Source organism: Papaver somniferum, chromosome 1, assembly GCF_003573695.1.
Source record: "Papaver somniferum cultivar HN1 chromosome 1, ASM357369v1, whole genome shotgun sequence".
NCBI classification, from domain to species: Eukaryota; Viridiplantae; Streptophyta; class Magnoliopsida; order Ranunculales; family Papaveraceae; genus Papaver; species Papaver somniferum.
Genome location: NC_039358.1, coordinates 3,325,790 through 3,343,506, shown reverse-complemented (window position 1 = coordinate 3,343,506; position 17,717 = coordinate 3,325,790). Strand labels below are relative to the sequence as shown.

The 17,717-nt window shown below is 36.6% G+C and overlaps 24 non-coding genes and 10 pseudogenes across 24 annotated transcripts; all 34 read left to right on the top strand.

Annotated features, from left to right (window-relative positions):
• Positions 1–453: 453 nt before the first annotated feature.
• On the top strand, positions 454–572 carry LOC113344202. Its single transcript, XR_003357705.1, has one exon. It is a non-coding gene; the product is annotated as a 5S ribosomal RNA (ribosomal RNA).
• A 382-nt stretch (positions 573–954) lies between these two features.
• LOC113344379 lies at positions 955–1,073 on the top strand. Its single transcript, XR_003357781.1, has one exon. It is a non-coding gene; the product is annotated as a 5S ribosomal RNA (ribosomal RNA).
• A 371-nt stretch (positions 1,074–1,444) lies between these two features.
• Positions 1,445–1,563, top strand: LOC113344745 (annotated as a pseudogene).
• Positions 1,564–1,945: 382 nt separating this feature from the next.
• Positions 1,946–2,064, top strand: LOC113343736. The gene has a single exon (XR_003357380.1). It is a non-coding gene; the product is annotated as a 5S ribosomal RNA (ribosomal RNA).
• Positions 2,065–2,445: 381 nt separating this feature from the next.
• On the top strand, positions 2,446–2,564 carry LOC113344194. The gene has a single exon (XR_003357702.1). It is a non-coding gene; the product is annotated as a 5S ribosomal RNA (ribosomal RNA).
• Positions 2,565–2,948: 384 nt separating this feature from the next.
• Positions 2,949–3,068, top strand: LOC113345200 (annotated as a pseudogene).
• Positions 3,069–3,446: 378 nt separating this feature from the next.
• Positions 3,447–3,565, top strand: LOC113344433. The gene has a single exon (XR_003357811.1). It is a non-coding gene; the product is annotated as a 5S ribosomal RNA (ribosomal RNA).
• A 381-nt stretch (positions 3,566–3,946) lies between these two features.
• Positions 3,947–4,065, top strand: LOC113343732. Its single transcript, XR_003357379.1, has one exon. It is a non-coding gene; the product is annotated as a 5S ribosomal RNA (ribosomal RNA).
• A 372-nt stretch (positions 4,066–4,437) lies between these two features.
• LOC113344740 lies at positions 4,438–4,556 on the top strand (annotated as a pseudogene).
• A 383-nt stretch (positions 4,557–4,939) lies between these two features.
• Positions 4,940–5,058, top strand: LOC113343725. The gene has a single exon (XR_003357378.1). It is a non-coding gene; the product is annotated as a 5S ribosomal RNA (ribosomal RNA).
• Positions 5,059–5,439: 381 nt separating this feature from the next.
• Positions 5,440–5,558, top strand: LOC113344833 (annotated as a pseudogene).
• Positions 5,559–5,940: 382 nt separating this feature from the next.
• On the top strand, positions 5,941–6,059 carry LOC113344703 (annotated as a pseudogene).
• Positions 6,060–6,440: 381 nt separating this feature from the next.
• On the top strand, positions 6,441–6,559 carry LOC113343719. The gene has a single exon (XR_003357377.1). It is a non-coding gene; the product is annotated as a 5S ribosomal RNA (ribosomal RNA).
• Positions 6,560–6,927: 368 nt separating this feature from the next.
• Positions 6,928–7,046, top strand: LOC113344180. Its single transcript, XR_003357694.1, has one exon. It is a non-coding gene; the product is annotated as a 5S ribosomal RNA (ribosomal RNA).
• A 384-nt stretch (positions 7,047–7,430) lies between these two features.
• Positions 7,431–7,549, top strand: LOC113344121. Its single transcript, XR_003357666.1, has one exon. It is a non-coding gene; the product is annotated as a 5S ribosomal RNA (ribosomal RNA).
• Positions 7,550–7,931: 382 nt separating this feature from the next.
• On the top strand, positions 7,932–8,050 carry LOC113344491. Its single transcript, XR_003357841.1, has one exon. It is a non-coding gene; the product is annotated as a 5S ribosomal RNA (ribosomal RNA).
• A 379-nt stretch (positions 8,051–8,429) lies between these two features.
• Positions 8,430–8,548, top strand: LOC113345050 (annotated as a pseudogene).
• A 382-nt stretch (positions 8,549–8,930) lies between these two features.
• Positions 8,931–9,049, top strand: LOC113344165. The gene has a single exon (XR_003357690.1). It is a non-coding gene; the product is annotated as a 5S ribosomal RNA (ribosomal RNA).
• A 615-nt stretch (positions 9,050–9,664) lies between these two features.
• Positions 9,665–9,783, top strand: LOC113344021. Its single transcript, XR_003357544.1, has one exon. It is a non-coding gene; the product is annotated as a 5S ribosomal RNA (ribosomal RNA).
• A 382-nt stretch (positions 9,784–10,165) lies between these two features.
• On the top strand, positions 10,166–10,284 carry LOC113343713. Its single transcript, XR_003357376.1, has one exon. It is a non-coding gene; the product is annotated as a 5S ribosomal RNA (ribosomal RNA).
• A 380-nt stretch (positions 10,285–10,664) lies between these two features.
• On the top strand, positions 10,665–10,783 carry LOC113344172. Its single transcript, XR_003357692.1, has one exon. It is a non-coding gene; the product is annotated as a 5S ribosomal RNA (ribosomal RNA).
• Positions 10,784–11,167: 384 nt separating this feature from the next.
• On the top strand, positions 11,168–11,286 carry LOC113344040. Its single transcript, XR_003357562.1, has one exon. It is a non-coding gene; the product is annotated as a 5S ribosomal RNA (ribosomal RNA).
• A 382-nt stretch (positions 11,287–11,668) lies between these two features.
• LOC113344481 lies at positions 11,669–11,787 on the top strand. The gene has a single exon (XR_003357839.1). It is a non-coding gene; the product is annotated as a 5S ribosomal RNA (ribosomal RNA).
• A 379-nt stretch (positions 11,788–12,166) lies between these two features.
• Positions 12,167–12,285, top strand: LOC113344815 (annotated as a pseudogene).
• Positions 12,286–12,901: 616 nt separating this feature from the next.
• On the top strand, positions 12,902–13,020 carry LOC113343891. Its single transcript, XR_003357459.1, has one exon. It is a non-coding gene; the product is annotated as a 5S ribosomal RNA (ribosomal RNA).
• Positions 13,021–13,402: 382 nt separating this feature from the next.
• On the top strand, positions 13,403–13,521 carry LOC113344797 (annotated as a pseudogene).
• A 382-nt stretch (positions 13,522–13,903) lies between these two features.
• Positions 13,904–14,022, top strand: LOC113344827 (annotated as a pseudogene).
• Positions 14,023–14,403: 381 nt separating this feature from the next.
• On the top strand, positions 14,404–14,522 carry LOC113345090 (annotated as a pseudogene).
• Positions 14,523–14,892: 370 nt separating this feature from the next.
• LOC113343470 lies at positions 14,893–15,011 on the top strand. The gene has a single exon (XR_003357273.1). It is a non-coding gene; the product is annotated as a 5S ribosomal RNA (ribosomal RNA).
• A 382-nt stretch (positions 15,012–15,393) lies between these two features.
• Positions 15,394–15,512, top strand: LOC113342768. The gene has a single exon (XR_003356828.1). It is a non-coding gene; the product is annotated as a 5S ribosomal RNA (ribosomal RNA).
• A 381-nt stretch (positions 15,513–15,893) lies between these two features.
• LOC113342992 lies at positions 15,894–16,012 on the top strand. Its single transcript, XR_003356969.1, has one exon. It is a non-coding gene; the product is annotated as a 5S ribosomal RNA (ribosomal RNA).
• Positions 16,013–16,393: 381 nt separating this feature from the next.
• LOC113342987 lies at positions 16,394–16,512 on the top strand. The gene has a single exon (XR_003356961.1). It is a non-coding gene; the product is annotated as a 5S ribosomal RNA (ribosomal RNA).
• Positions 16,513–16,895: 383 nt separating this feature from the next.
• On the top strand, positions 16,896–17,014 carry LOC113343020. The gene has a single exon (XR_003356984.1). It is a non-coding gene; the product is annotated as a 5S ribosomal RNA (ribosomal RNA).
• Positions 17,015–17,396: 382 nt separating this feature from the next.
• Positions 17,397–17,515, top strand: LOC113343908. The gene has a single exon (XR_003357462.1). It is a non-coding gene; the product is annotated as a 5S ribosomal RNA (ribosomal RNA).
• Positions 17,516–17,717: the final 202 nt, after the last annotated feature.

Below are 17,717 nucleotides of genomic sequence, written 5' to 3'. Positions count from 1 at the left end.
TGCAGTTAAGCGTGCTTGGGCGAGAGTGGTACTAAGATGGGTGACCTCTTGGGAAGTCCTCGTGTTGATTGCCTTTTTTGTTTTTTTGCCATTTTTTTTTGCCGATTTGTCTAATGAAGGGCAGTGACGAGTAGTGAAATATATTTGTTTTCACTAGGACTTTATCTTTTTGGACAAAATTCTTTTGAATTATTTCCTAATTTGTTGAAAACCCGGACGCCGGGCATTTAATTGAATATTATAATGCATTTTTAATGTATTTTCACTAAAAAAATTATTAAAAAGATGTTAATTGTTCAGAATGAATGCTCCAAAAAATCTCCTCGTCGTAAGGTTTCCAACGAATCATCACTTGTCCTGATCGGACCTTCCACGAAGAATTAATAGGCGTTAGCCGGATCGAGCCAACACATTGGAGACGTGTTAAGTAGTAAAACTAGTAAGATCCTTTCAGCAATCGATCATACCAGCACTAATGCACCAGAACCCATCAGCACTCTGCAGTTAAGCGTGCTTAGGAGAGAGTTGTACTAAGATGGGTGACCTCTTGGGAAGTCCTCGTGTTGATTGCTTTTTTAGTTTTTTTGCCATTTTTTTTTCCGATTTGTCTAATGAAGGACAGTGACGAGTAGTGAAATATATTTATTTTTATCTAGGACTTTATCTTTTTGGAATAAATTCTTTTGAATTATTTCCTAATTTGTTGAAAACCCGGACGCCGGGCATTTAATTGAATATTATAATGCATTTTTAATGTATTTTAACTAAAAAAAACTATTGAAAAGATGTTAATTGTTTAGAATGACTACTCCAAAACAATCTCCTCGTCGTAAGGTTTCCAACGGGTCATCACTCGTCCTGATCGGACTTTCCACGAAGAATTAATAGGCGTTAGACGGATTGAGCCAACACATTGGAGACGTGTTAAGTAGTAAAACTAGTAAGATCCTTTCAGGAATCGATTATACCAGCACTAATGCACCAGAACCCATCAGAACTCTGCAGTTAAGCGTGCTTGGGCGAGAGTAGTTTTAAGATGGGTGACCTCTTGGGAAGTCCTCGTGTTGATTGGCTTTTTTGTTTTTTTGCCATTTTTTTACCGATTTGTCTAATGAAGGGCAGTGACGAATAGTGAAATATATTTGTTTTCACTAGGACTTTATCTTTTTGGACAAAACTCTTTTGAATTATTTCCTAATTTGTTGAAAACTCGGACGCCTGGCATTTAGTTGAATATTATAATGCATTTTTAATGTATTTTCTCTAAAGAAAAACTATTAAAAAGATGTTAATGACTGCTCCAAAACAATCTCCTCGCCGTAAGGTTTCCAACGAGTCATCACTTGTCATGATCGTACTTTCCACGAAGAATTAATAGGCATTAGACGGATCGAGCCAACACATTGGAGACGTGTTAAGTAGTGAAACTAGTAAGATCATTTTAGCAATCGATCATACCAGCACTAATGCACCAGAACCCATCAAACCTCTGCAGTTAAGCTTGCTTGGGCGAGAGTAGTATTAAGATGGCTGACCTCTTGGGAAGTCCTCGTGTTGATTGTCTTTTTTGTTTTTTTGCCATTTTTTTTTGCCGATTTGTCTAGTGAAGGGCAGTGACGAGTAGTGAAATATATTTGTTTTCACTCGGACTTTATCTTTTGGGACAAAATTCTTTTGAATTATTTCCTAATTTGTTGAAAACCCGGACGCCGGGCTTTTAATTGAATATTATAATGCATTTTTAATGTATTTTCAGTAGAAAAAACTTTTAAAAAGATGTTAATTGTTCAGAATGACTGCTCCAAAACAATCTCCTCGGCGTAAGGTTTCCAACGAGTCATCACTTGTCCTGATCGGACTTTCCACGAAGAATTAATAGGCGTTAGACGGATTGAGCCAACACATCGGAGACGTGTTAAGTAGTAAAACTAGTAAGATCCATTCAGCAATCGATCATACCAGCACTAATGCACCAGAATCCATCAGAATTCTGCAGTTAAGCGTGCTTGGGCGAGAGTGGTACTAAGATGGGTGACCTCTTGGGAAGTCCTCGTGTTGATTGCCTTTTTTGTTTTTTTGCCATTTTTTTTTGCCGATTTGTCTAATGAAGGGCAGTGACGAGTAGTGAAATATATTTGTTTTCACTAGGACTTTATCTTTTTGGACAAAATTCTTTTGAATTATTTTCTAATTTGTTGAAAACCCGGACGCCGGGCATTTAATTGAATATTATAATGCATTTTTAATGTATTTTCACTAAAAAAATTTATTAAAAAGATGTTAATTTTTCAGAATGACTGCTCCAAAAAATCTCCTCGTTGTAAGGTTTCCAACGAATCATCACTTGTCCTGATCGGACCTTCCACGAAGAATTAATAGGCGTTAGCCGGATCGAGCCAACACATTGGAGACGTGTTAAGTAGTAAAACTAGTAAGATCCTTTCAGCAATCGATCATACCAGCACTAATGCACCAGAACCCATCAGCACTCTGCAGTTAAGCGTGCTTAGGAGAGAGTGGTACTAAGATGGGTGACCTCTTGGGAAGTCCTCGTGTTGATTGCCTTTTTAGTTTTTTTGCCATTTTTTTTTTTGCCGATTTGTCTAATGAAGGGCAGTGACGAGTAGTGAAATATATTTTTTTTTATCTAGGACTTTATCTTTTTGGAATAAATTCTTTTGAATTATTTCCTAATTTGTTGAAAACCCGGACGCCGGGCATTTAATTGAATATTATAATGCATTTTTAATGTATTTTCACTTAAAAAAATTATTAAAAAGATGTTAATTGTTTAGAATGACTGCTCCAAAACAATCTCCTCGTCGTAAGGTTTCCAACGAGTCATCACTCGTGCTGATCGGACTTTCCACGAAGAATTAATAGGCGTTAGACGGATTGAGCCAACACATTGGAGACGTGTTAAGTAGTAAAACTACTAAGATCCTTTCAGCAAGGATTATACTAGCCTTAATGCACCAGAACCCATCAGAACTATGCAGTTAAGCTTGCTTGGGCGAGAGTAGTACTAAGATGGGTGACCTCTTGGGAAGTCCTCGTGTTGGTTGGCTTTTTTGTTTTTTTGCCATTTTTTTCACCGATTTGTCTAATGAAGGGCAGTGACGAGTAGTGAAATATATTTGTTTTCACTAGGATTTAATCTTTTTGGACAAAATTCTTTTGAATTATTTCCTAATTTGTTGAAAACTCGGACGCCGGGCATTTAATTGAATATTATAATGCATTTTTAATGTATTTTCTCTAAATAACTATTAAAAAGATGTTAATTGTTCAGAATGACTGCTCCAAAATGATCTCCTCGCCGTAAGGTTTCCAACGAGTCATCACTTGTCCTGATCGGACTTTCCACGAAGAATTAATAGGCGTTAGACGGATCGAGCCAACACATTGGAGACGTGTTAAGTAGTAAAACTAGTAAGATCCTTTCAGCAATCGATCATACCAGCACTAATGCACCAGAACCCATCAAAACTCTGCAGTTAAGCGTGTTTGGGCGAGAATAGTACTAAGATGGGTGACCTCATGGGAAGTCCTCCTGTTGTTTGCCTTTTTTGTTTTTTTTGCCATTTTTTTTGCCGATTTGTCTAATGAAGGGCAAAGACGAGTAGTGAAATATATTTGTTTTCACTAGGACTTTATCTTTTGGACAAAATTCTTTTGAATTATTTCCTAATTTGTTGAAAACCCGAACGCAGGGCATTTAATTGAATGTTATAATGCATTTTTAATGTATTTTAACTAAAAAAAACTATTAAAAAGATGTTAATTGTTTAGAATGACTGCTCCAAAACAATCTCCTCGTCGTAAGGTTTCCAAAGAGTCATCACTTGTCCTAATCGGACTTTCCACAAAGAATTAATAGGCGTTAGACGGATTGAGCCAACACATTGGACACGTGTTAAGTAGTAAAACTAGTAAGATCCTTTCAGCAATCGATCATACCAGCACTAATGCACCAGAATCCATCAGAATTCTGCAGTTAAGCGTGCTTGGGCGAGAGTGGTACTAAGATGGGTGACCTCTTGGGAAGTCCTCGTGTTGATTGCCTTTTTTGCCATTTTTTTTGCCGATTTGTCTAATGAAGGGCAGTGACGAGTAGTGAAATATATTTGTTTTCACTAGGACTTTATCTTTTTGGACAAAATTCTTTTGAATTATTTCCTAATTTGTTGAAAACCCGGACGTCGGGCATTTAATTGAATATTATAATGCATTTTTAATGTATTTTCACTAAAAAAAATTATTAAAAAGATGTTAATTGTTCAGAATGACTGCTCCAAAAAATCTCCTCGTCGTAAGGTTTCCAATGAATCATCACTTGTCCTGATCGGACCTTCCACGAAGAATTAATAGGGGTTAGCCGGATCGAGCCAACATATTAGAGACGTGTTAAGTAGTAAAACTAGTAAGATCCTTTCAGCAATCGATCATACCAGCACTAATGCACCAGAACCCATCAGCACTCTGCAGTTTAGCGTGCATAGGAGAGAGTGGTACTAAGATGGGTGACCTCTTGGGAAGTTCTCGTGTTGATTGCCTTTTTAGTTTTTTTGCCATTTTTTTTTGCCGATTTGTCTAATGAAGGGCAATGACGAGTAGTGAAATATATTTGTTTTTATCTAGGACTTTATCTTTTTGGAATAAATTCTTTTGAAATATTTCCTAATTTGTTGAAAACCCGGACGCCGAGCATTTAATTGAATATTATAATGCATTTTTAATGTATTTTCACTAAAAAAAATTATTAAAAAGATGTTAATTGTTCAGAATGACTGCTCCAAAACAATCTCCTTGCCGTAAGGTTTCCAACGAGTCATCACTTGTCCTGATCGGACTTTCCACGAAGAATTAATAGGCGTTAGACGGATTTAGCCAACACATTGGAGACGTGTTAAGTAGTAAAACTAGTAAGATCCTTTCAGCAATCGATCATACCAGCACTAATGCACCAGAATCCATCAGAATTCTGCAGTTAAGCGTGCTTGGGCGAGAGTGGTACTAAGATGGGTGACCTCTTGGGAAGTCCTCGTGTTGATTGCCTTTTTTGTTTTTTTGCCATTTTTTTTGCCAATTTGTCTAATGAAGGGCAGTGACGAGTAGTGAAATATATTTGTTTTCACTAGGACTTTATCTTTTTGGACAAAATTCTTTTGAATTATTTCCTAATTTGTCGAAAACCCGGACGCCGGGCATTTAATTGAATATTAATAATGCATTTTTAATGTATTTTCATTAAAAAAAATTATTAAAAAGATGTTAATTGTTCAGAATGACTGCTCCAAAAAATCTCTTCGTCGTAAGGTTTCCAACGAATCATCACTTGTCCTGATCGGACCTTCCACGAAGAATTAATAGGCGTTAGCCGGATCGGGCCAACACATTGGAGACGTGTTAAGTAGTAAAACTAGTAAGATCCTTTCAGCAATCGATCATACCAGCAATAATGCACCAGAACACATCAGCACTCTGCAGTTAAGCGTGCTTAGGAGAGAGTGGTACTAAGATGGGTGACCTCTTGGGAAGTCCTCGTGTTGATTGCCTTTTTAGTTTTTTTGCCATTTTTTTTTGCCAATTTGTCTAATGAAGGGCAATGACGAGTAGTGAAATATATTTGTTTTTATCTAGGACTTTATCTTTATGGAATAAATTCTTTTGAATTATTTCCTAATTTGTTGAAAACCCGGACGCCGGGCATTTAATTGAATATTATAATGCATTTTTAATGTATGTTAACTAAAAAAACTATTAAAAAGATGTTAATTGTTTAGAATGACTGCTCCAAAACAATCTCCTCGTCGTAAGGTTTCCAACGAGTCATCCCTCGTCCTGATCGGACTTTCCACGAAGAATTAATAGGCGTTAGACGGATCGAGCCAACACATTGGAGACGTGTTAAGTAGTGAAACTAGTAAGATCATTTTAGCAATCGATCATACCAGCACTAATGCACCAGAACCCATCAAAACTCTGCAGTTAAGTTTGCTTGGGCGAGAGTAGTATTAAGATGGCTGACCTCTTGGGAAGTCCTCGTGTTGATTGTCTTTTTTGTTTTTTTGCCTTTTTTTTTGCCGATTTGTCTAGTGAAGGGCAGTGACGAGTAGTGAAATATATTTGTTTTCACTAGGACGTTATCTTTTTGGAAAAAATCCTTTTGAATTATTTCCTAATTTGTTGAAAACCCGGACGCCGGGCATTTAATTGAATATTATAATGCAATTTTAATGTATTTTCAGTAGAAAAAACTTTTAAAAAGATGTTAATTGTTCAGAATGACTGCTCCAAAACAATCTCCTCGCCGTAAGGTTTCCAACGAGTCATCACTTGTCCTGATCGGACTTTCCACGAAGAATTAATAGGCGTTAGACGGATTGAGCCAACACATTGGAGACGTGTTAAGTAGTAAAACTAGTAAGATCCATTCAGCAATCGATCATACCAGCACTAATGCACCAGAATCCATCAGAATTCTGCAGTTAAGCGTGCTTGGGCGAGAGTGGTACTAAGATGGGTGACCTCTTGGGAAGTCCTCGTGTTGATTGCCTTTTTTGTTTTTTTGCCATTTTTTTTAATGAAGGGCAGTGACGAGTAGTGAAATATATTTGTTTTCACTAAGACTTTATATTTTTGGACAAAATTCTTTTGAATTATTTCCTAATTTGTTGAAAACCCGGACGCCGGGCATTTAATTGAATATTATAATGCATTTTTAATGTATTTTCACTAAAAAAATTTATTAAAAAGATGTTAATTTTTCAGAATGACTGCTCCAAAAAATCTCCTCGTCGTAAGGTTTCCAACGAATCATCACTTGTCCTGATCGGACCTTCCACGAAGAATTAATAGGCGTTAGCCGGATCGAGCCAACACATTGGAGACGTGTTAAGTAGTAAAACTAGTAAGATCCTTTCAGCAATCGATCATACCAGCACTAATGCACCAGAACCCATCAGCACTCTGCAGTTAAGCGTGCTTAGGAGAGAGTGGTACTAAGATGGGTGACCTCTTGGGAAGTCCTCGTGTTGATTGCCTTTTTAGTTTTTTTGCCATTTTTTTTTTGCCGATTTGTCTAATGAAGGGCAGTGACGAGTAGTGAAATATATTTATTTTTATCTAGGACTTTATCTTTTTGGAATAAATTCTTTTGAATTATTTCCTAATTTGTTGAAAACCCGGACGCCGGGCATTTAATTGAATATTATAATGCATTTTTAATGTATTTTCACTTAAAAAAATTATTAAAAAGATGTTAATTGTTCATAATGACTTCTCCAAAACAATCTCCTCGCCGTAAGGTTTCCAAATAGTCATCACTTGTCCTGATCGGAATTTCCACGAAGAATTAATAGGCGTTAGACGGATTGAGCCAACACATTGGAGACGTGTTAAGTAGTAAAACTAGTAAGATCCTTTCAGCAATCGATCATACCAGCACTAATGCACCAGAATCCATCAGAATTCTGCAGTTAAGCGTGCTTGGGCGAGAGTAGTACTAAGATGGGTGACCTCTTGGGAAGTCCTCGTCTTGATTGTGTTTTTTGTTTTTTTGCCATTTTTTTTGCCGATTTTTCTAATGAAGGGCAGTGACGAGTAGTGAAATATATTTGTTTTCACTAGGACTTTTATCTTTTTGGACAAAATTCTTTTGAATTATTTCCTAATTTGTTGAAAACCCGGATGCCGGGCATTTAATTGAATATTATAATGCATTTTTAATGTATTTTAACCAAAAAAAACTATTAAAAAGATGTTAATTGTTTAGAATGACTGGTCCAAAACAATCTCCTCGTCGTAAGGTTTCCAACGAGTCATCACTCGTGCTGATCGGACTTTCCACGAAGAATTAATAGGCGTTAGACGGATTGAGCCAACACATTGGAGACGTGTTAAGTAGTAAAACTAGTAAGATCCTTTCAGCAATCGATTATACCAGCACTAATGCACCAGAACCCATCAGAACTCTGCAGTAAATCGTGTTTGGGAGAGAGTAGTACTAAGATGGGTGACCTCTTGGGAAGTCCTCGTGTTGTTTGCCTTTTTTGTTCTTTTTGCCATTTTTTTTGCCGATTTGTCTAATGAAGGGCAAAGACGAGTAGTGAAATATATTTGATTTCACTAGGACTTTATCTTTTGGACAAAATTCTTTTGAATTATTTCCTAATTTGTTGAAAACTCGGACGCCGGGCATTTAATTGAATATTATAATGCATTTTTAATGTATTTTCTCTAAAAAACTATTAAAAAGATGTTAATTGTTCAGAATGACTGCTCCAAAACGATCTACTCGCCGTAAGGTTTCCAACGAGTCATCACTTGTCCTAATCGGACTTTCCACGAAGAATTAATAGGCGTTAGACGGATTGAGCCAACACATTGGAGATGTGTTAAGTAGTAAAACTAGTAAGATCCTTTCAGCAATTGATCATACCAGCACTAATGCACCAGAACCCATCAAAACTCTGGAGTTAAGCGTGCTTGGGACAGAGTAGTACAAAGATGGGTGACCTTTTGGGAAGTCCTTATGTTGATTGTCTTTTTTGTTTTTTTGCCATTTTTTTTTGCCGATTTGTCTAATGAAGGGCAGTGACGAGTAGTGAAATATATTTGTTTTCACTAGGACTTTATCTTTTTGGAAAAAATTCTTTTGAATTATTTCCTAATTTGTTGAAAACCCGGACGCCGGGCATTTAATTGAATATTATAATGCATTTTTAATGTATTTTCACTAAAGAAATCTATTAAAAAGATGTTAATTGTTAAGAATGACTACTCCAAAACAATCTCCTCGCCGTAAGGTTTCCAACGAGTCATCACTTGTCCGGATCGGACTTTGCACGAAGAATTAATAGGCGTTAGACGGATCGAGCCAACACATTGGAGACGTGTTAAGTAATAATACTATTAAGATCCTTTCAGTAATCGATCATACCAGCACTGATGCACCAAAACCCATCAGAACTCTGCAGTTAAGCGTGCTTGGGCGAGAGTAGTACTAAGATGGGTGACTTCTCGGGAAGTCCTCGTGTTGATTCTCTTTTTTGTTTTTTTGCCATTTGTTTTTGCCAATTTGTCTAATGAAGGGCAGTGACGAGTAGTGAAATATATTTGTTTTCACTAGGACTTTATCTTTTTGGACAAAATTCTTTTGAATTATTTCCTAATTTGTTGAAAACCCGGACGCAGAGCATTTAATTAAATATTATAATGCATTTTTAATGTATTTTCACTAGAAAAAACTTTTAAAAAGATGTTAATTGTTCAGAATGACTGCTCCAAAACAATCTCCTCTCCGTAAGGTTTCCAACGAGTAATCACTTGTCCCGATCGGACTTTCCACGAAGAATTAATACTAGGACTTTATCTTTTTGGACAAAATTCTTTTGAATTATTTTCTAATTTGTTGAAAACCCGGACGCCGGGCATTTAATTGAATATTATAATGCATTTTAATGTATTTTCACTAAAGAACCTATTAAAAAGATGTTAATTATTCAGAATAACTGCTCCAAAACAATCTCCTCGCCGTAAGGTTTCCAACGAGTCATCACTTGTCCTGATCGGACTTTGCACGAAGAATTAATAGGCGTTAGACGGATCGAGCCAACACATTGGAGACGTGTTAAGTAATAATACTAGTAAGATCCTTTCAGCAATCGATCATACCAGCACTAATGCACCAGAACCCATCAGAACTCTGCAGTTACGCGTGCTTGGGAGAGAGAAGTACTAAGATGGGTGACCTCTTGGGAAGTCCTCGTGTTGATTGCCTTTTTTGTTTTATTGCCATTTGTTTTTGCCAATTTGTCTAATGAAGGGCAGTGACGAGTAGTGAAATATATTTGTTTTCACTAGGACGTTATCTTTTTGGAAAAAATTCTTTTGAATTATTTCCTAATTTGTTGAAAACCCGGACGCCGGGCATTTAATTGAATATTATAATGCAATTTTAATGTATTTTCAGTAGAAAAAACTTTTAAAAAGATGTTAATTGTTCAGAATGACTGCTCCAAAACAATCTCCTCGCCGTAAGGTTTCCATCGAGTCATCACTTGTCCTGATCGGACTTTCCACGAAGAATTAATAGGCGTTAGACGGATTGAGCCAACACATTGGAGACGTGTTAAGTAGTAAAACTAGTAAGATCCATTCAGCAATCGATCATACCAGCACTAATGCACCAGAATCCATCAGAATTCTGCAGTTAAGCGTGCTTGGGCGAGAGTGGTACTAAGATGGGTGACCTCTTGGGAAGTCCTCGTGTTGATTGCCTTTTTTGTTTTTTTGCCATTTTTTTTGCCGATTTGTCTAATGAAGGGCAGTGACGAGTAGTGAAATATATTTGTTTTCACTAAGACTTTATATTTTTGGACAAAATTCTTTTGAATTATTTCCTAATTTGTTGAAAACCCGGACGCCGGGCATTTAATTGAATATTATAATGCATTTTTAATGTATTTTCACTAAAAAATTTTATTAAAAAGATGTTAATTTTTCAGAATGACTGCTCCAAAAAATCTCCTCGTCGTAAGGTTTCCAACGAATCATCACTTGTCCTGATCGGACCTTCCACGAAGAATTAATAGGCGTTAGCCGGATCGAGCCAACACATTGGAGACGTGTTAAGTAGTAAAACTAGTAAGATCCTTTCAGCAATCGATCATACCAGCACTAATGCACCAGAACCCATCAGCACTCTGCAGTTAAGCGTGCTTAGGAGAGAGTGGTACTAAGATGGGTGACCTCTTGGGAAGTCCTCGTGTTGATTGCCTTTTTAGTTTTTTTGCCATTTTTTTTTTGCCGATTTGTCTAATAAAGGGCAGTGACGAGTAGTGAAATATATTTATTTTTATCTAGGACTTTATCTTTTTGGAATAAATTCTTTTGAATTATTTCCTAATTTGTTGAAAACCCGGACGCCGGGCATTTAATTGAATATTATAATGCATTTTTAATGTATTTTCACTTAAAAAAATTATTAAAAAGATGTTAATTGTTCAGAATGACTTCTCCAAAACAATCTCCTCGCCATAAGGTTTCCAACGAGTCATCACTTGTCCTGATCGGAATTTCCACGAAGAATTAATAGGCGTTAGACGGATTGAGCCAACACATTGGAGACGTGTTAAGTAGTAAAACTAGTAAGATCCTTTCAGCAATCGATCATACCAGCACTAATGCACCAGAATCCATCAGTATTCTGCAGTTAAGCGTGCTTGGGCGAGAGTAGTACTAAGATGGGTGACCTCTTGGGAAGTCCTCGTCTTGATTGTGTTTTTTGTTTTTTTGCCATTTTTTTTGCCGATTTTTCTAATGAAGGGCAGTGACGAGTAGTGAAATATATTTGTTTTCACTAGGACTTTTATCTTTTTGGACAAAATTCTTTTGAATTATTTCCTAATTTGTTGAAAACCCGGATGCCGGGCATTTAATTGAATATTATAATGCATTTTTAATGTATTTTAACCAAAAAAAACTATTAAAAAGATGTTAATTGTTTAGAATGACTGGTCCAAAACAATCTCCTCGTCGTAAGGTTTCCAACGAGTCATCACTCGTGCTGATCGGACTTTCCACGAAGAATTAATAGGCGTTAGACGGATTGAGCCAACACATTGGAGACGTGTTAAGTAGTAAAACTAGTAAGATCCTTTCAGCAATCGATTATACCAGCACTAATGCACCAGAACCCATCAGAACTCTGCAGTAAATCGTGTTTGGGAGAGAGTAGTACTAAGATGGGTGACCTCTTGGGAAGTCCTCGTGTTGTTTGCCTTTTTTGTTCTTTTTTCCATTTTTTTTGCCGATTTGTCTAATGAAGGGCAAAGACGAGTAGTGAAATATATTTGATTTCACTAGGACTTTATCTTTTGGACAAAATTCTTTTGAATTATTTCCTAATTTGTTGAAAACTCGGACGCCGGGCATTTAATTGAATATTATAATGCATTTTTAATGTATTTTCTCTAAAAAACTATTAAAAAGATGTTAATTGTTCAGAATGACTGCTCCAAAACGATCTACTCGCCGTAAGGTTTCCAACGAGTCATCACTTGTCCTAATCGGACTTTCCACGAAGAATTAATAGGCGTTAGACGGATTGAGCCAACACATTGGAGATGTGTTAAGTAGTAAAACTAGTAAGATCCTTTCAGCAATCGATCATACCAGCACTGATGCACCAGAACCCATCAAAACTCTGCAGTTAAGCGTGCTTGGGACAGAGTAGTACAAAGATGGGTGACCTCTTGGGAAGTCCTCATGTTGATTGTCTTTTTTTGTTTTTTTGCCATTTGTTTTTGCCGATTTGTCTAATGAAGGGCAGTGACGAGTAGTGAAATATATTTGTTTTCACTAGGACTTTATCTTTTTGGAAAAAATTCTTTTGAATTATTTCCTAATTTTTTGAAAACCCGGACGCCGGGCATTTAATTGAATATTATAATACATTTTTAATGTATTTTCACTAGAAAAAACTTTTAAAAAGATGTTAATTGTTCAGAATGACTGCTCCAAAACAATCTCCTCTCCGTAAGGTTTCCAACGAGTCATCACTTGTCCCGATCGGACTTTCCACGAAGAATTAATACTAGGACTTTATCTTTTTGGACAAAATTCTTTTGAATTATTTTCTAATTTGTTGAAAACCCGGACGCCGGGCATTTAATTGAATATTATAATGCATTTTAATGTATTTTCACTAAAGAACCTATTAAAAAGATGTTAATTATTCAGAATAACTGCTCCAAAACAATCTCCTCGCCGTAAGGTTTCCAACGAGTCATCACTTGTCCTGATCGGACTTTGCACGAAGAATTAATAGGCGTTAGACGGATCGAGCCAACACATTGGAGACGTGTTAAGTAATAATACTAGTAAGATCCTTTCAGCAATCGATCATACCAGCACTAATGCACCAGAACCCATCAGAACTCTGCAGTTACGCGTGCTTGGGAGAGAGTAGTACTAAGATGGGTGACCTCTTGGGAAGTCCTCGTGTTGATTGCCTTTTTTGTTTTATTGCCATTTGTTTTTTCCAATTTGTCTAATGAAGGGCAGTGACGAGTAGTGAAATATAATTGTTTTCACTAGGAATTTATCTTTTTGGACAAAATTATTTTGAATTATTTCCTAATTTGTTGAAAACCCGGACGCCGGGCATTTAATTGAATATTATAATGCATTTTTAATGTATTTTCACTAGAAAAAACTTTTGAAAAGATGTTAATTGTTCAGAATGACTGCTCCAAAACAATCTCCTCGTCGTTAGGTTTCCAACGAGTCATCACTTGTCCTGATCGGACTTTCCACGAAGAATTAATAGGCGTTAGACGGATTGAGCCAACACATTGGAGACGTGTTAAGTAGTAAAACTAGTAAGATCCTTTCAGCAATCGATCATACCAGCACTAATGCACCAGAACCCATCAGCACTCTGCAGTTAAGCGTGCTTAGGAGAGAGTGGTACTAAGATGGGTGACATCTTGGGAAGTCCTCGTGTTGATTGCCTTTTTAGTTTTTTTGCCATTTTTTATTTGCCGATTTGTCTAATGAAGGGCAGTGAAGAGTAGTGAAATACATTTGTTTTCACTAGGAATTTATCTTTTTGGAATATTTCTTATGAATTATTTCCTAATTTGTTGAAAACCCGGACGCCGGGCATTTAATTGAATATTATAATGCATTTTTAATGTATTTTAACTAAAAAAAACTATTAAAAAGATGTTAATTGTTTAGAATGACTGCTCTAAAACAATCTCCTCGTCGTAAGGTTTCCAACGAGTCATCACTCGTGCTGATCGGACTTTCCACGAAGAATTAATAGGCGTTAGACAGATTGAGCCAACACATTGGAGACGTGTTAAGTAGTAAAACTAGTAAGATCCTTTCAACAATCGATTATACCAGCACTAATGCAGCAAAACCCATCAGAACTCTGCAGTTAAGCGTGCTTGGGAGAGAGTAGTACAAAGATGGGTGACCTCTTGGGAAGTCCTCGTGTTGATTGTCTTTTTTGTTTTTTTGCCATTTTTTTTGCCGATTTTTCTAATGAAGGGAAGTGACGAGTAGTGAAATATATTTGTTTTCACTAGGACTTTATCTTTTTGGACAAAATTCTTTGGAATTATTTTCTAATTTGTTGAAAACCCGGACGCCAGGCATTTAATTGAATATTATAATGCATTTTTAATGTAATTTCTCTAGAAAAAACTATTAAAAAGATGTTAATTGTTCAGAATGACTGCTCCAAAACGATCTCCTCGCCGTAAGGTTTCCAAAGAGTCATCACTTGTCCTGATCGGACTTTCCACGAAGAATTAATAGGCGTTAGACGAATCGAGCCAACACATTGGAGACGTGTTAAGTAGTAAAACTAGTAAGATCCTTTCAGCAATCGATCATAACAGCACTAATGCACCAGAACCGATCAAAACTCTGCAGTAAATCGTGTTTGGGCGAGAGTAGTACTAAGATGGGTGACCTCTTGGGAAGTCCTCGTGTTGATTGGCTTTTTTGTTTTTTTGCCATTTGTTTTTGCCGATTTGTCTAATGAAGGGCAGTGACGAGTAGTGAAATATATTTGTTTTCACTAGGAATTTATCTTTTTGGACAAAGTTCTTTTGAATTATTTCCTAATTTGTTAAAAACCGGACACCGGGCATTTAATTGAATATTATAATGCATTTTCACTAAAAAAAACTATTAAAAAGATGTTAATTGTTCAGAATGACTGCTCCAAAACGATCTACTCGCCGTAAGGTTTCCAACGAGTCATCACTTGTCCTGAACGGACTTTCCACGAAGAACTAAAAGGCGTTAGACGGATTGAGCCAACACATTGGAGACGTGTTAAGTAGTAAAACTAGTAAGATCCTTTCAGCGATCGATCATACCAGCACTAATGCACCAGAACCCATCAGAACTCTGCAGTGAAGCGTGCTTGGGCGAGAGTAGTACTAAGATGGGTAACCTCTTGAGAAGTCCTCGTGTTGATTGCCTTTTTTGTTTTTTTGCCATTTTTTTTTGCCGATTTGTCTAATGAAGGGCAGTGATGAGTAGTGAAATATATTTGTTTTCACCAGGACTTTATCTTTTTGGACAAAATTCATTTGAATTATTTCCTAATTTTTTGAAAACCCGGACGCCGGGTATTTAATTGAATATTATAATGCATTTTTAATGTATTTTCACTAAAACAAACTATTAAAAATATGTTGATTGTTCAGAATAACTGCTCCAAAACAATCTCCTCGTTGTAAGATTTCCAACGAGTCATCACTTGTTCTGATCGGACTTTCCACGAAGAATTAATAGGCGTTAGACGGATTGAGCCAACACATTGGAGACGTGTTAAGTAGTAAAACTAGTAAGATCCTTTCAGCAATCGATCATACCAGCACTAATGCACCAGAACCCATCAGAACTCTGCAGTTAAGCGTGCTTGGGCGAGAGTAGTACTAAGATGGGTGACCTCTTGGGAAGTCCTCGTGTTGATTGTCTTTTTTGTTTTTTTGCCATTTTTTTTGCCGATTTGTCTAATGAAGGGCAATGACGAGTAGTGAAATATATTTGTTTTCATTAGGACTTTATCTTTTTGGACAAACTTCTTTTGAATTATTTCCTAATTTGTTGAAAACCCGGACGCCGGGTATTTAATTGAATATTATAATGCATTTTTAATGTATTTTCACTAAAACAAACTATTAAAAATATGTTGATTGTTCAGAATAACTGCTCCAAAAGAATCTCCTCGTCGTAAGGTTTCCAACGAGTCATCACTTGTCCTAATCGGACTTTGCACGAAGAATTAATGGGCGTTAGACGGATCGAGTCAACACATTGGAGACGTGTTAAGTAGTAATACTAGTAAGATCCTTTCAGCAATCGATCATACCAGCACTAATGCACCAGAACCCATCAGAACTCTGCAGTTAAGCGTGCTTGGGCGAGAGTAGTACTAAGATGGGTGACCTCTTGGGAAGTCCTCGTGTTGATTGGCTTTTTTGTTTTTTTGCCATTTATTTTACCGATTTGTCTAATGAAGGGCAGTGATGAGTTGTGAAATATATTTGTTTTCACCAGGACTTTATCTTTTTGGACAAAATTCATTTGAATTATTTCCTAATTTGTTGAAAACCCGGACGCCGGGTATTTAATTGAATATTATAATGCATTTTTAATGTATTTTCACTAAAACAAACTATTAAAAATATGTTGATTGTTCAGAATAACTGCTCCAAAAGAATCTCCTCGTCGTAAGGTTTCCAACGAGTCATCACTTGTCCTAATCGGACTTTGCACGAAGAATTAATGGGCGTTAGACGGATCGAGTCAACACATTGGAGACGTGTTAAGTAGTAATACTAGTAAGATCCTTTCAGCAATCGATCATACCAGCACTAATGCACCAGAACCCATCAGAACTCTGCAGTTAAGCGTGCTTGGGCGAGAGTAGTACTAAGATGGGTGACCTCTTGGGAAGTCCTCGTGTTGATTGGCTTTTTTGTTTTTTTGCCATTTATTTTACCGATTTGTCTAATGAAGGGCAGTGACGAGTAGTGAAATATATTTGTTTTTCACTAGGACTTTATCTTTTTGGACAAAATTCTTTTGAATTATTTCCTAATTTGTTGAAAGCCCGGACGTCGGGCATTTAATTGAATATTATAATGCATTTTTAATGTATTTTCTCTAAAAAAAAACTATTAAAAAGATGTTAATTGTTCAGAATGACTGCTCCAAAACGATCTCCTCGCCGTAAGGTTTCCAACGAGTCATCACTTGTCCTGATCGGACTTTCCACGAAGAATTAATAGGCGTTAGACGGATCGAGCCAACACATTGGAGACGTGTTAAGTAGTAAAACTAGTTAGATCCTTTCAGCAATCGATCATACCAGCACTAATGCACCAGAACCCATCAGAACTCTGCAGTAAAGCGTGCTTGGGCGAGAGTAGTACTAAGATGGGTGACCTCTTGGGAAGTCCTCGTGTTGTTTGCCTTTTTTGTTTTTTTGCCATTTTTTTTTTGCCGATTTGTCTAATGAAGGACAAAGACGAGTAGTGAAATATATTTGATTTCACTAGGACTTTATCTTTTGAACAAACTTCTTTTGATTTATTTCCTAATTTGTTGAAAAACCGAACGCAGGGCATTTAATTGAATATTATAATGCATTTTAATGTATTTTCACTAAAAAAAAACTACTAAAAAGATGTTAATTGTTCAGAATGACTGCTCCAAAACGATCTACTCGTCGTAAGATTTCCAACGAGTCATCACTTGTCCTGATCGGACTTTCCACGAAAAATTAATAGGAGTTAGCCGGATCGAGCCAACACATTGGAGACGTGTTAAGTAGTAAAACTAGTAAGATCCTTTCAGCAATCGATCATACCAGCACTAATGCACCAGAACCCATCAGAACTCTGCACTGAAGCGTGCTTGGGCGAGAGTAGTACTAAGATGGGTGACCTCTTGGGAAGTCCTCGTGTTGATTGGCTTTTTTGTTTTTTTGCCATTTATTTTACCGATTTGTCTAATGAAGGGCAGTGACGAGTAGTGAAATATATTTGTTTTTCACTAGGACTTTATCTTTTTGGACAAAATTCTTTTGAATTATTTCCTAATTTGTTGAAAGCCCGGACGTCGGGCATTTAATTGAATATTATAATGCATTTTTAATGTATTTTCTCTAAAAAAAA